Below are 13087 nucleotides of genomic sequence, written 5' to 3'. Positions count from 1 at the left end.
AAGTCAATGGCACAAAGGTGAAGATTTCGACAAAATCGAGGAAAGCTATAGAGAGGAGGATCTACATTCTTAATTTATGCTTTTTGGTTGGCTTGTAGTACTTACATGCTCGAAATATTGCATATACTTATATCGTTATTCAATAAACACTGCAATTTAATCACAAATTAAACTTACATTTGAATGAACTTTCAATAAAAGTATAATAAGCTCTAGCAGAATATTTGATTGACGTGAATACTCGTTGTTGTTGACACCTAAATTTTGACTGATCTTGTTAGTCATTTATTTAAAAAATAAAAAATAAAAATAAAAAAATAAAAAAAATAGGAATTAAACTTTAGTTCCTACCAAAAATAATTAACTCAGTTTTCATATCATGCATTGGATCAGCAGTAGATGGGCATAATTGAATTTTTTTTTTTAGCTCAGTTGGATCTAATGGATGCAAGTAGGTCGGACCGACACCAAGGACTCATTATAGACAGATGCTCGTTTTCTTTGCTAGTAGAGGTACATGTTTGAGCAAACCTTAAATTCCTTAAAAAATTGTTGGAGATTAAATGCCTTAGCTAATGAATTTAGCATCTCTAATAGCATATTAAAACTTTGGAAAAGATAAACTCAACCAAGAGAGAACCTTCAGAAAAATTCCGCTAGATTTAGTCTCCTTCGTGCAAGAATCTTTGGGATCCAGTAGCTTGGACAATACTTTCACTTCACATCTAAAGTCCTCCGCTGATTCCAAAATCCACCATGACTAGCAGTATTTTTTTTTATTATTCAAGGGGATCAAGATTATCTTTTCATATGTACATGGATTGACATCGTTAAGTTTGGGGGGTTGGTGACAATATAATCTGTAAGATTTTTAATTGCAAGAGTATATTCTTCTTTTTAAAGAGGCAAGACTATATTTCAAAGAGGGATTACACTGCACGGAATTGGAAGGGAATCGTACGTGAAGATTCAATTTTTGTCTTGGAGTCCAATCTTCTCATGCCTATAAAAGAAGGAGGTTGACCCATTCAAGGGTGGGTCGGCAAAAAATTCTGCTCATGCACAGAAATACTCGTGAGAAATAGAGAGAGGGGGGGATTCTTGTTATTTTTTAGCACACGTAGAGCTAGCATAACGTGAGAAAATCTAAGAGTTTGATTGTCTCCCCCACCGGTCGAGACAATCCTCTTCGATTCGAGCTAGATTTGGGCTCTTCGATCTCTCCTCTTTTCACCGAACGCATCGCTGCCAACCTCTCTTCCGTTGTGAAACAACCACGATCCTCGCCGACCAGCAGCCCTTGTGTGTATCGGCCGCTTATCCCCGAAGTCTCCAACCATTGCCATTCGGACTCAAAAGCACAAGTCTTTGGGCGTGGATCCTAGTTTGAAAGTTTGCTGAAAATTTGCTAAAGAGGTAATTTTTCTGGACTTTTAATTGCTAATCTATGCATATTTGCTTGGAAATTTGCATTGTCATTCTTGGATCCCTTTGAACACGTGTGATTTGCAATTAAAGCAAAGGAAAAATTAAACCTTTTTATTGAATTCTTGCTTGAACCGGAAGTTGATTTTTTTTTTATATACAAGAACCTGTTTGTTTTCTTTAGATGAATTGATCCATGAATTGAATTCTATGGGTGATAGATTGAACTTGAAAATATGTCTTTCCTCCAAATAATAAGCTATTCAATCGGCCCAACACAAAAAAAAGAGACAAAACTTTGGTAAAACAGATTCTTGGCGTGCATATATCCTCATGATCAGATTTGTTATGTGTAACAGAGATAATTCTTGCCTTGAGCCATCATGTTCGTTTGGATTATATTATCTCGTAGTTGTTTGATGTTATCTCATGTGCTATGGATGTGCTCTCTGATCTTAAGGATTATCTCTAACATGTGATTTATTGCGGATATTTATCTATTGGTCGAACAAGTTTCATCTTGTGATTTTTTGACACTTGATTGTTAGAGATAAAGTTTGAGCTCATTGAATATTTGCCCAATTTTTTTGAGAATTATCTGAAAATTAATTTTTCTGATCCTCAAAGATAATTTTCTAAAATTAAAATTGAATAAATTTTGGATGAGGAAAGGTGGGCTCTCACTTCACAATTTCGCCCACCCCTCTTTGAATTTTCGAAAATTCAAGCTCAATGGACTTATTTTTACTTTATTTTTGTCGTGTTGTTTTTTTTTACTGTTATAAAGTTTGCACATCTTTAAACAAACTTGCCCATAACACATGCTCCCCAATTGTGCCTTGTCCCTCGGAAAACGTACATTAAAGGCAACATATGACTTCGATCTCGAAGTACGATCGTGCCCGTACGTGTGAATTAGATATCAAATCCTCGATCTCGAGGAGCGGATCGCTAATTCCTAAATAGAATTTCAAGGTTTGCCCTATGTATATAGGGACGACGGTAATTCTATAATATATTCACTTGCTAACCCTAATCTCGGGGATATTGTGAATAAAAATCGGAATTCCGGATTTAAAGGTGTTTTATGGGCAATATTGTTTATTTTTGTTCAAATTTCACTGTTTTCATGGTTTAAATAATTTCTTAAAAAATCCCAAAAAAGATGTCACGTTTTCTTAAGCTAAATCACATTTCTCTTCACTTCTTGCATGAAAATAATGTCTAATAAAATTAGGACTTTGAGAAATCAGTTTCTTAAGTTAAATTAGATGTTACTTCACATTAGAGTAGTTTTTACCTTTATTTTTTCATGAATCCGAAAATACACAAAAATATACCAAAAAAATACCATCCACGTTGCATAGCATTATAGTTTAGTTTGCATTATTATATTTTCCTTGTCATGCATATTTGCCACGTCATTATGCTATGTCACGCATATTTGCCACGTCATTATGCCATGTCACGCATATTTGCCACGTCATTATGCCATGTCACACATTTTTGCCATGTCATTACATTTCACATGTCATATAGGTAGATTGCATTAGCATTGCATTTAATAAAAGAAAACCCCAAAAAGAAATTTAATTCAAATCATCAAACTAAGGTTTTTTCATGAAAATCACGTACCGAAAGGGCATTAATTGAAAAGTTAATGTAACCAAGTCCCCGAATCCATTTAATCTCTGGTTCGTATGAAATAAAGTATTTTCTCCCGAATACTTTATTTAGGTTTCTAATCTACCTACCATAAAAGATTAGTGGCGGCTCCAATTTAAAATTTTGGCATGTAATTAAACCTAAGTTGCGATTCGGTAGGACTTGGGAGAGTCCGAATTAGGTTAGTTAATCTAATTAACCTAATAATCCGTTAACCTAAAAAAAAAAAACCAATTTTTAGGTCACGACAGTTGTCATTTCCTACATATTCTATTTCTCTTGCAAAAAATTCACGTCAATATCAGCATTTAGAATAGTAAAACGAATAGATTTTGAGATCCATGTAGCGCACGGGCATCTGACTAGTTTTCTATCAAATTTAATAACTTTAACACATTAGTAAATGTAGTTACTTTCTTAAAAGTGTTAGTAACTTACCATTGTGGACTAAACAAGTTTCCAGTCAAAACTTTGTTTGCAACTGAATTTGACAGTTACCACCGTCTTTCACCTTTTACTCAACACAGAATAGTGTTCCGGTTTTTGCACTATAGAACAGTGGAATTGTCTCTATGTAATTTGTCTAGCAGAATTGCCCATGGACAAAAGGAAGTAGTTGTCGATCGAAGTTTTGCGATAATGCTTATGAGTTATTATGTGTGAAATTTTTTGTGAATAGACTCCTAGTAAGTGGACATTGCTTTTATTAAAAGGTAAGTCAGATTTTGAATTGTTTACTGTCTCAGCCGTCCCCAATGTTTTTCTTGCAGGACTTTAAAAATTTGAAGTTCATTAATTTTAGTGAATGCCAGTCGGTGGTTTATATGCCGAACCTCTATTGTACTCCGAATCTAGAGCAATTGAATCTCCATGGGTGCAAAAACTTGAAACGTGCCCACGACTCAGTTGCATATCACGACAAGTTGCGGTTTTTGAATTTAAGTGGGTGCTCAAAACTTCATCATTTTTCCGATGTGCTCCAGTCCAAGAAACTTCAACATCTCAATCTTAATCATTGCTCAAAACTGCAAACATTTCCCGATATTCCGGAGACAATGAAAGGTTTACAAAAACTTTAGTTACGAGGGACTTCAATCGAGGAACTTCTTGCATCCATAGAAAACCTTGTCTCTTTGGAGGATATGATTTTAAGCGAATGCAAGAAACTTGCAATCCTTCCTTCCAGCATTTATAGGTTACGAAATCTTGAAAACCTAAGTCTTGATGGCTGCTCGAAACTAATCAAGTTTCCAAAGGAGGAGGAGGATTCGAGTGATCCCCAAACAAAGACGGGATTTCCCAAATTAAAGATTTTGGACCTTAGTCAATGCAATCTATCAGAAATAGAGTTCTTGGAGAGCCGTTCATGTTTCCCAACCTTAACAACTATGATGTTGTCAGGAAACAATTTTACTAACCTTCCTACATGCGAGCAACTACATAATTTGCTCAGCTTGCAGGTTTCGTGTTGCAGACAACTACAAGAGATCATCAACATCCCAGGGAAATTGTGGTATCTAGAGGAAAAAAGTTGCGAATCTCTGACTAGAATTCCCTCCAATATATGCGACGTCAACGATATTAACTTATCTTTCTGTCACGAATTGGTCAATAATGGCTTCACCATGAATGATTTGTTCAAGCTTGAGGTTAGACTCTCTCTCTCTCATATTAATATGGAGTCATTTACATGTTAGCTGAACCGAGTGTTTGTACACTGCAAAAGGCTGAAAATCCTGGATTAGTGAGCTAATTAACAAAAGTAAACATATAGAAAGTGATGCCGCATGTAGGTAGTGGAGGTGGCTATTAGTCAACGCAAAGGTAATTTTCTCTATATATGGAGCTCTAGTCCGCTGTGGAATTAAAAGGATCATCCAATAGAAAACATCAACGATACATGTTCAGACAAGCACAAAATCTTCAACAATACATATCCTGTTTTCACTGATTAAGTGCAAAACATCATTGTAATGCTATTGCTGACTATAGCTAAATTGTAGGACTACCCACTTAACGCATTGAAACTCCTTTTTTGAGGTGCCAATTTCGGAAAAAAAAACTATCTAACACTCCACATCTATGGCAGCAATTTGTTCCCAGAACTCGTCACGAAATTCTTCTACGTGGAGGAGAGATGCCAGAGTGGGTGCTTCCTAATAAAGATGGTTATATATCTTTCATGGCTTCAAAGGACTTGTACAAGAAGATCCTAGGATTAGCTTATTGTGTTGTATTCAAGGTAAAAGGTCATTACTATCTTGAATTTTGGCTAGAAGCGTACATTAATGGCAAAAAGACGAGGAAAGCCCTGTCAAAGCCATTTGATGGATTGGATTCGGATCATGTGTGGCTTGAGTATCGCCAGCTAAATCTGCTGTGGGGAGGTGATCCTTTTGGTCCAAATGAATGGAGTCAATTCCAGTTTAAGATTAGAGCATATGGTGGTGGAATCGTGAAAAAGTGTGGATTCTGACTAATATGCAAGCCACTAGAGTATGATTTGGAGGTTTTCCTTCAACATAATCAGTTGCTGGATCCGGCTTTACTTTATGAGGTTTGGCATGAAGATAGTCAAACGGTCACAAAGGAAGAAAGTTCAAATGAAGGAGAAGATTGACTTCAAATGAGTATAGAGGAAGAAAGTTCAAGTGAATCAGAAGATTTACTTCAAATGAGTTCAAGTGAAACAGAAGATTTACTTCAAATGAGTACAGAGGAAGAAAGTTCAAGTGAAACAGAAGATTTACTTCAACTGAGTTCAAGTGAAACTGAAGGTTTACTTCAAATGACTACAGAAGAAGAAAGTTCAAGTGAAACAGAAGATACACTAGATGGTCAGACGAGCACAGAGGAAGATATTCCCACCAAATTAGTCTACAAAGGACTCAACAAGGCTGACTTCTCAATTGAGGTCTCTCTCTCTCTCTCTCTCTCTCTCTCTCTCCGTTTTTTTGTGTGTGCGTGCGTGCGTTCCTGTGTGTGTTAATACGGTGTGTATGTTGGGCGCACTTTGTTTGTATGATCCAAAGCTGAAAATTCTAGACAAACAACCAAGTCTTATATGAACACGTATATGTAATAGGGTGGGTACAACACTTGCAAGGGAGATTTCAATAAGATTTCTACCGATTGTATATAACACAAGCAACGACCATTGCCTAGTTATTATAGAACTCTAGCTTTGGTTTAATTACACAGAATATGCTCAAATCGAACTCTTCTACCTGAACTGATTCCAAAGCTTGGGTACTTCTAACAATTTACCCATTTAACAGAAGTTTCGCTATTCCCATATTCCTAGAAGTTACCGGGACATTCTTCCTGGAGGAGAGATACCAGAGGGGTTCGCCCTTGTTGAAGACGATACCATATCGTTCCTAGCTTCGGAGGAGCTGTATAACCATATCCTGAAATTTGCTCTCTGTGTTGTTTTCGGTGTGGATAATGGAATAAAGAAAATATCCTTCGACATTGTGCCGCATGTGAACGGCCGAAGGCGGAATGTGCTATCCGGAACTCTAGGTTCATTTACCTCGGATCACATTTGGATTCAAATTTTCGAACCGCCTACGTTGTGGGCAATATTGGAGGGAGGAGTTGATTTTGATGAGTTTAACTAGCGATATATACAATTTGGCATTACACCGAGAATATCAGGTGGAACGGTGAAAAAGTTGGGATACAAGCTCGGACACGGGAAGCTAGAGGATGATTTGAAGGCCGAGCTTGAAGAAAACCGGGGGCATTTTTCCAAACCAGGCGGAAAAAACAAACTAATTACCTAAACAGGTGTTGACTTTTTTTATTTACCAAATCAGGTGTCGCTCGGCAGTCATAATGCCAAGCGACACCCGGCTCGGCAATCACACTGCCGGTCGGCGGGGGCAGTGGTGGCTTCCCACCCGCTCGGCACTATTGGTGCCGAGCGGAGGCCGCTCGGCACCACCAATGCTGAGCGGGCGGCCGCCCCGATCCGCCAAATTTAATTAAATTTATTTTTCATTTAAAATATGAGATAATTTGCATTGATTAACTTTCCATGTAAATTTGGCCAAAAAAAATTTTCCATCTAAATTTGGTTGTGCCCATTTAATTGTTTATCACATAATTACATGAAGATTTAGAGTAAATTTGCCGAGAAGGGACTGATTGCGAGTAAACAGACGAAAAGGGGGTCATTCCCGACAAGTGAGCTTGGGTTGATATGTGAATGATGGAAGCTAAAGGGGCAAAAAGGTCATTTTCGTATATGCATGCATTTGGACTTCGTCGGGGGTATCCTCGCACTCCAAAGGGCTAGGTGCTTATGAAAATTCATGTGCAATTGACTAATCTTAGGGAACCAAACTGTTAGCTAGGGCTGAAGCTTGAATTCATCCGAACAAAAAAAAATCACGCGACAAACTAAGAAGTCTCACAAGCAATCGGTTGATTTAACAACCCGTAGATTAAGGGCATAGCAATTTCGGCGCATCGCGAGAATTCTGATAATTATGTATGTATATGTAGCAACCGATATCACGCCAAAGCATATGATATTCGTGCATCATGTTTGAATGAGGAGGGCCGCAAAAAATAAAAAAATAAAAAGGCATTCTCTTGTCGAATGAGACTGTCATCACTTGCACCGGCCTCCGAGAAACCAAGCAAAGGATTAGCCGGAGAAAAAAAGGAAAAAGAAAAAAAAAGGTCATCAAGAAGATTGGCTTTTGACTATGCCCGAAAATCAAAGATGGCCCAGAAACTAAGATGCATCTTCGGCTATTCAAAGAATGGCTTCTTTAGAACATGCAATTTGCAATTTTTTATTTTATTTTAATCATGTTTTGTCAATCAATAGTTACCCAAGTTGCTTTCTTGTGTAAGTGGAGCAAAAAAAACATGGCTGGCGAACAAACCGCAAAGTTCAATGTACATGATATTGAAGAGATTAATTAACATTGAAAGGACATTAAGGCAGTCTTTTTTCTTTTTGGGGGTTGGTCGAAGTTCATTTTAGTACTTGGAAAGAGGCAAATTTCGCGAGCCGATGTTGACTTTTTCACTAGACCCTAAGGCTCATTAGGGTTCAAGTCATTGTCTAGCTTGCGTGTATTGGAGTAATCTCGTATTAAACAACAGATCAAGGTGTGGAGCGATATAAGATGGATTCTGAATACGATATTTGCTACGTTTTAGGAAGAATCTTGAGGAGATTAGCGACCGCGGAACGACTAGAACCACTCTTCTTCCCACGTAAAATTGATTAGAAAGCGTAGGGTGGGTACAGCAAAAGAGATGTTGTTAGATAAATGCTTTCAGTTGATGGTTGGAATGTATGAAAGCGGGGATAAGAAAAGTCCCGGGGTGGATAGATAATAATGATTTGGGGCTATTGAGGTCGTCTCTTTCCTCATCCCTTTTATGCTCATGGCTTGAGCATTTTCTTCTTTCTTCCATTCTTCACCCTCGTCCACTTCTGGTTCTTAGTCCTCCCCTTCTTCTTCTTCTGCCCCGTGGGAGTAAAGCCTTCCCCATTCGCGTCAAGCTTTCCAATCTCGGGTTGACAATCCTCGCAGAACCAAAGAACGTCCCCATGGAAAACTACGGTCTCTAGGCAATAGCTGAAAAACAGATTCAAAAAAAAAATGAGGCCGATAATCAAAATTTTTAACGGCGAGCATTCTCTTGCATGCATGCACACGAGCGCGCACATGTATCATGATGTGATGTAATTGTAGAGGGTGTGAGGGGCGAACTTACTAGTGGACAGCGCATTCCTTACAATCGTTACAATATATCAAAATCTCGTCAAAACCAAGATCTCCGCATTGGAGGCAGACAATCGCCTGCACGAACATAAAATCGGGGTAGACCTCAAACCTTATTTGGATTTTAGGCATTTAAAAATGTACGGCTTTTAAAACCGATCAAGCTAATTCTCACAAAATGGAAACCAAAATTGTGATGGTTGTGAAAAACAGCGATAACGAGTGAACCTTTACGAGAAATTAGCGACGAAATGTCTAGGACGGCCAGAGTATGCGTACCACTTGCTTCACCGGATTAGCCGCCACGAACGCAGAATCCCCGTCCCGGCCGTAGCGGGGTGGGGGGTAGTCGCCACGCTCGGCGGCTCGGTCTTGTTGGACGAGCGAAACCATCCTCTCCTTCCTTTCTTTGACGAAGCTCTTAAGAATGAGAGAAAATGACAAATGGAGTAACTTCGTTTTTGAGCTCCGAAACCGACTTCCTTATCGTCCAATTTATATTACGAAATTTGGGGGAGCCCCTCTGCGCGGCTCTGCAGCAACCTCCGCCCGCTCTGCAGCGCCGAAGTTGGGTGCTGCAGAGTGGTGGGCCCGCTCGGCAGCTGTGACCGCCGGCAAGGTCCGCTCGCGAGTGTGATCGCTGGGCGGGCCCGGCCGCTCCGCAACTCCCCCACGGGTGCTGCAGAGCCGCGGCGGGGGGGCCTCCCCTAAATAGAGAGAGAGAGAGAGAGAGAGAGAGAGAGAGAGAGAGAGAAAAAAGCATCTGTTGCTTCAAATTTGAGAGAGAGAAAGAGAGACGGAGATGTCATGTTACATCCCAAAGCATAGAGCCGAGTACTTGGTTGGGGGGGCCTCCCCCAACCAAGTACGCTGCAGTGCCAATAATGGCATTGCAAGGACATAAATAAAGAAAGAAAACAAGTATGTTGCAGTGCCAATAATGGCACCGCAGCATCTATGGGAGGCCTCCCCTACACCTTATTATATGCGGACGTAGGTTCCGCTGCGTCTGCACGCGGGGGGCGTTGCGGCGCCATTCACGGGTTTGATTAATTCAGTTTGAATTCTTCTCTTTTTGCATTTGAAAAGTCCATGATGCCCAAGATTTTTGGCTCTATACGAGGTGGGAAGGGATACTCCGACAACGTATATGTGTGCAATTACATGTAGTAATTATATGTGCACAAAGTAGGAAACTATTGGCCGTAGATTAATTAAGTAATTATATGTACACATAAATGATGAAGTATCGCGCAATTGAGATGTTGTAATGTTAGAAAAAAAATTACACATGTAATATAAAAATGAACTAAAATAATGAACGTAATAAATATGATCGTTGAACGGTATTATAACATTACAAAAATGTCATTAAACTATTCTACATAATTGACACAACTGTCATCTAATCCCGGGCCGATCCGTGCGCACATGTTTGCCTGTTGTGCCCTGATTTCCCGCAGTTCGTACAATGGTTACGCGAATCGCTACTGCTCGGGGTTCTCCAATCCATCTCATTACGTATCCGAGATGCACGAGGCCTTCCTTTCTTCCTAATACGCCTTGGATCCGGAACTAATGGCAACTCATTAGCTTTATCCCAATAGTCATGATGCCCTAACGGATGAAACATGTACCGACAAGACCGAAGGGTTTTGTCCAACGTGTAGCATTCATCTACGAACCCAGTGTAATCAATTGCATGTAGTTGACATACTGCAATTACGTGGGACCAAGGAATTTTCAATTGTTCAAATTTCCCACATGTGCATGTTCGCTCGTGTAGATGCACTTTGTATTTGTTGCCCCGGATCCTCCGGGTTCTATCACATGCGCTTCACTTCAGAAATCCCTCTTTCAGAGTTGAAACATCTTACCCGATGCTTCTTCGCCTTTTCGCTATTTTTGTGGAGCGTTTCACCCGCAATTTGCGTAAATTGCCATTGGTTCGCCTTCTGCATCGTGTACATCGTTCTCCTCGTGTCAAAATAATGAGACAACCGGTAGAATATCTTTTCCACCATGGCTGTTATTGGCAAACCACGAACGGGTTTCAGCATCCCGTTGACCGATTCAACCAAATTTGTGGTCATCGACCCATATCTCTTTCCTCCATCATAAGCCTTTGTCCATTTCTCCCTTGAAATCCGATCACACCATTCACCAGTGGGTTGATCGACCTCCCTAATTCGGCTCATGATGAAATCGAACTTCCGTCATTGATTCGCGTAAGCTGCACATTACAACAATAATCAGTACATTATAGCAAAAATTTTTAAAAAATTTTGAGTTGGGAATTCACGAAATTCAACGTTTACTTGCCATTTGAACATGTTTTATCCCGTCGGCATTTTTGAAATATTTTTTGTAGTTGCTGACAATATGAAGAATGCAATATCTATGGTGGGCATGTGGAGGACGCCACCGTGTTGCCTGCATTGCTTGTTGAATCCCGATATGTCCGTCCGATATCACACAAATATCATTCCTTCCGGTGACATATCTCCGCAGCATATTCATAAACCACCGCCAATTGTCAACATTTTCCCTATAACCCACAGCAAATGCCAATGGGAAATTATGATTATTCCCATCAAGTGAGGCCGCACAAAGAAGCGTTCCTCAGCATTTTCCATACAAGAAAGTACCGTCGACAAATATAACAGACCGACAACTTTTGAAACCTTCAATTGTTTGCCTGAAATTCCAAAACATGCGGTCGAAAACCGTGCAGCTCTCATCCTCGGCCATGCGATCCTCGATCACGAAATGAGAATCCGGATTCTCTTTCATCATTGCATTCATGTACCTCCTCAACCTACCATATGACTCATCTCATCCTCCAAATTCTTTGGCAATCGCCATTTGTTTGGCCTTCCAGATTTTACGGTAAGTAGGTTGGAAGTTCAGCTTGTCTTGAATCTCCGCCATCATCGCCTTGATTTTGATATCCGGTTGGGCGGAGACCATTTGTTGGATGAAGCTGCATATGTACATTTGATCGAGGTGTGGATGATCTGCAAATGTATGTATATTACTGCATGTATGTGGGCCATTATACTTACTTATTTTCCAAAACATGCCACCCACTTTTGTGCTGGCGCGGAGCCTCCAAACGCATGGTCCATTCGGATTACCACACTTGATGACACATTTTCTCTTCTTCGTGGTATCATAGCAAAACCTATGATTTCTTCTCATTGAGTACTCTTTGGCGGCTAGCTGCATCGCATCCCGTGATGGAAAATCTGCCCAACAGCAAATTCTTTCAACGGATCAAATACCGTACCGCCCGGCTTTGCTCTTGTATCGTCTTGCATCATATCAAAGTCGATCTCCGAATAGGGCGGTGGATGTACCAATGGCTGAATGGGGTTACTATACTGCGTGTTATAGTAACTCTCCATATTGTCAGATTCAACGACTTCGGCATCATTATCATCATTGTCCATCCAACTATCATCGTCTTCATCGCTAACCTCATCATAGTCATTATCATCATTATCACCATCATCATCATTATTATCGTTATTATCATCGGACTCACCCGATCGATTATGCACAGCATGTTCTTCTTCTTGTTCTTGTTCTTCTTCTGCTCCTTCTTGTTCTTCTTCTTCTGCTCCTTCTTGTTCTTCTTCTTCTTCACAAACATTGGACCCTTCCCCCGTATGGTAATCATGTATCACCCGGTGTTCATCTACAATGACATAAAACACTACAAACCCCATTCCAAAGATCCGATTGGCAAACCGTTTGGATCATCCGAACGATATTATCATCACGCACGTCCATTATATCATACACGACAAACCCTTGTGTCACATTGGGGTATCTATAGATGATGCTATGAATGTACTGGTTTTCGGTAATATTCAACGCGCTCTCAATCGTAGCACGTAATGCATCTAATGTCCATATGTTTGCAAACTTGAACCAGGTAGATTCTCCGTCTTCGTAATCATTTCCATAATCTTTTTGCACTATTCTACCTCCCCAATGCACAATCGCAATAGATGTAGACGCCATTCCGTTAAACAAATTATAAATTATTTGGCGGCTACATTTTACGAAACATTAGAACAAGCAATATATCAAATGAAATAAACATTTTGCTAAAGAAATGTTTCCAAAAATAAAATTCAATAAATTTTAAATGTTGCAATTATTTCACATATAAATAACAACCCAAAAATTAAATCTATACTTACGAAACCGTAAAAAAAAGGTACAACGAAATTAAC

General features: G+C 39.6%; 1 protein-coding gene and 1 long non-coding RNA gene across 2 annotated transcripts in view; both read left to right on the top strand.

Moving 5' to 3' along the window:
- Positions 1-4640, top strand: part of LOC125314488 — a 117559-nt gene extending 112919 nt beyond the window's left edge. Inside the window, exon 3 of the long non-coding RNA XR_007197958.1 lies at positions 4492-4640. This is a non-coding gene — a long non-coding RNA (uncharacterized LOC125314488). The remainder of the gene's footprint in view (positions 1-4491) is intronic.
- LOC115729247 (disease resistance protein RUN1-like) overlaps positions 1-13087 on the top strand; it is a 1053956-nt gene that overhangs the window by 455287 nt on the left and 585582 nt on the right. The gene's annotated exons all lie outside the window — the stretch shown is intronic.

The sequence above is a fragment of the Rhodamnia argentea genome, chromosome 3 (assembly GCF_020921035.1).
Source record: "Rhodamnia argentea isolate NSW1041297 chromosome 3, ASM2092103v1, whole genome shotgun sequence".
NCBI classification, from domain to species: Eukaryota; Viridiplantae; Streptophyta; class Magnoliopsida; order Myrtales; family Myrtaceae; genus Rhodamnia; species Rhodamnia argentea.
This window is presented reverse-complemented; position numbering and strand designations above follow the sequence as displayed.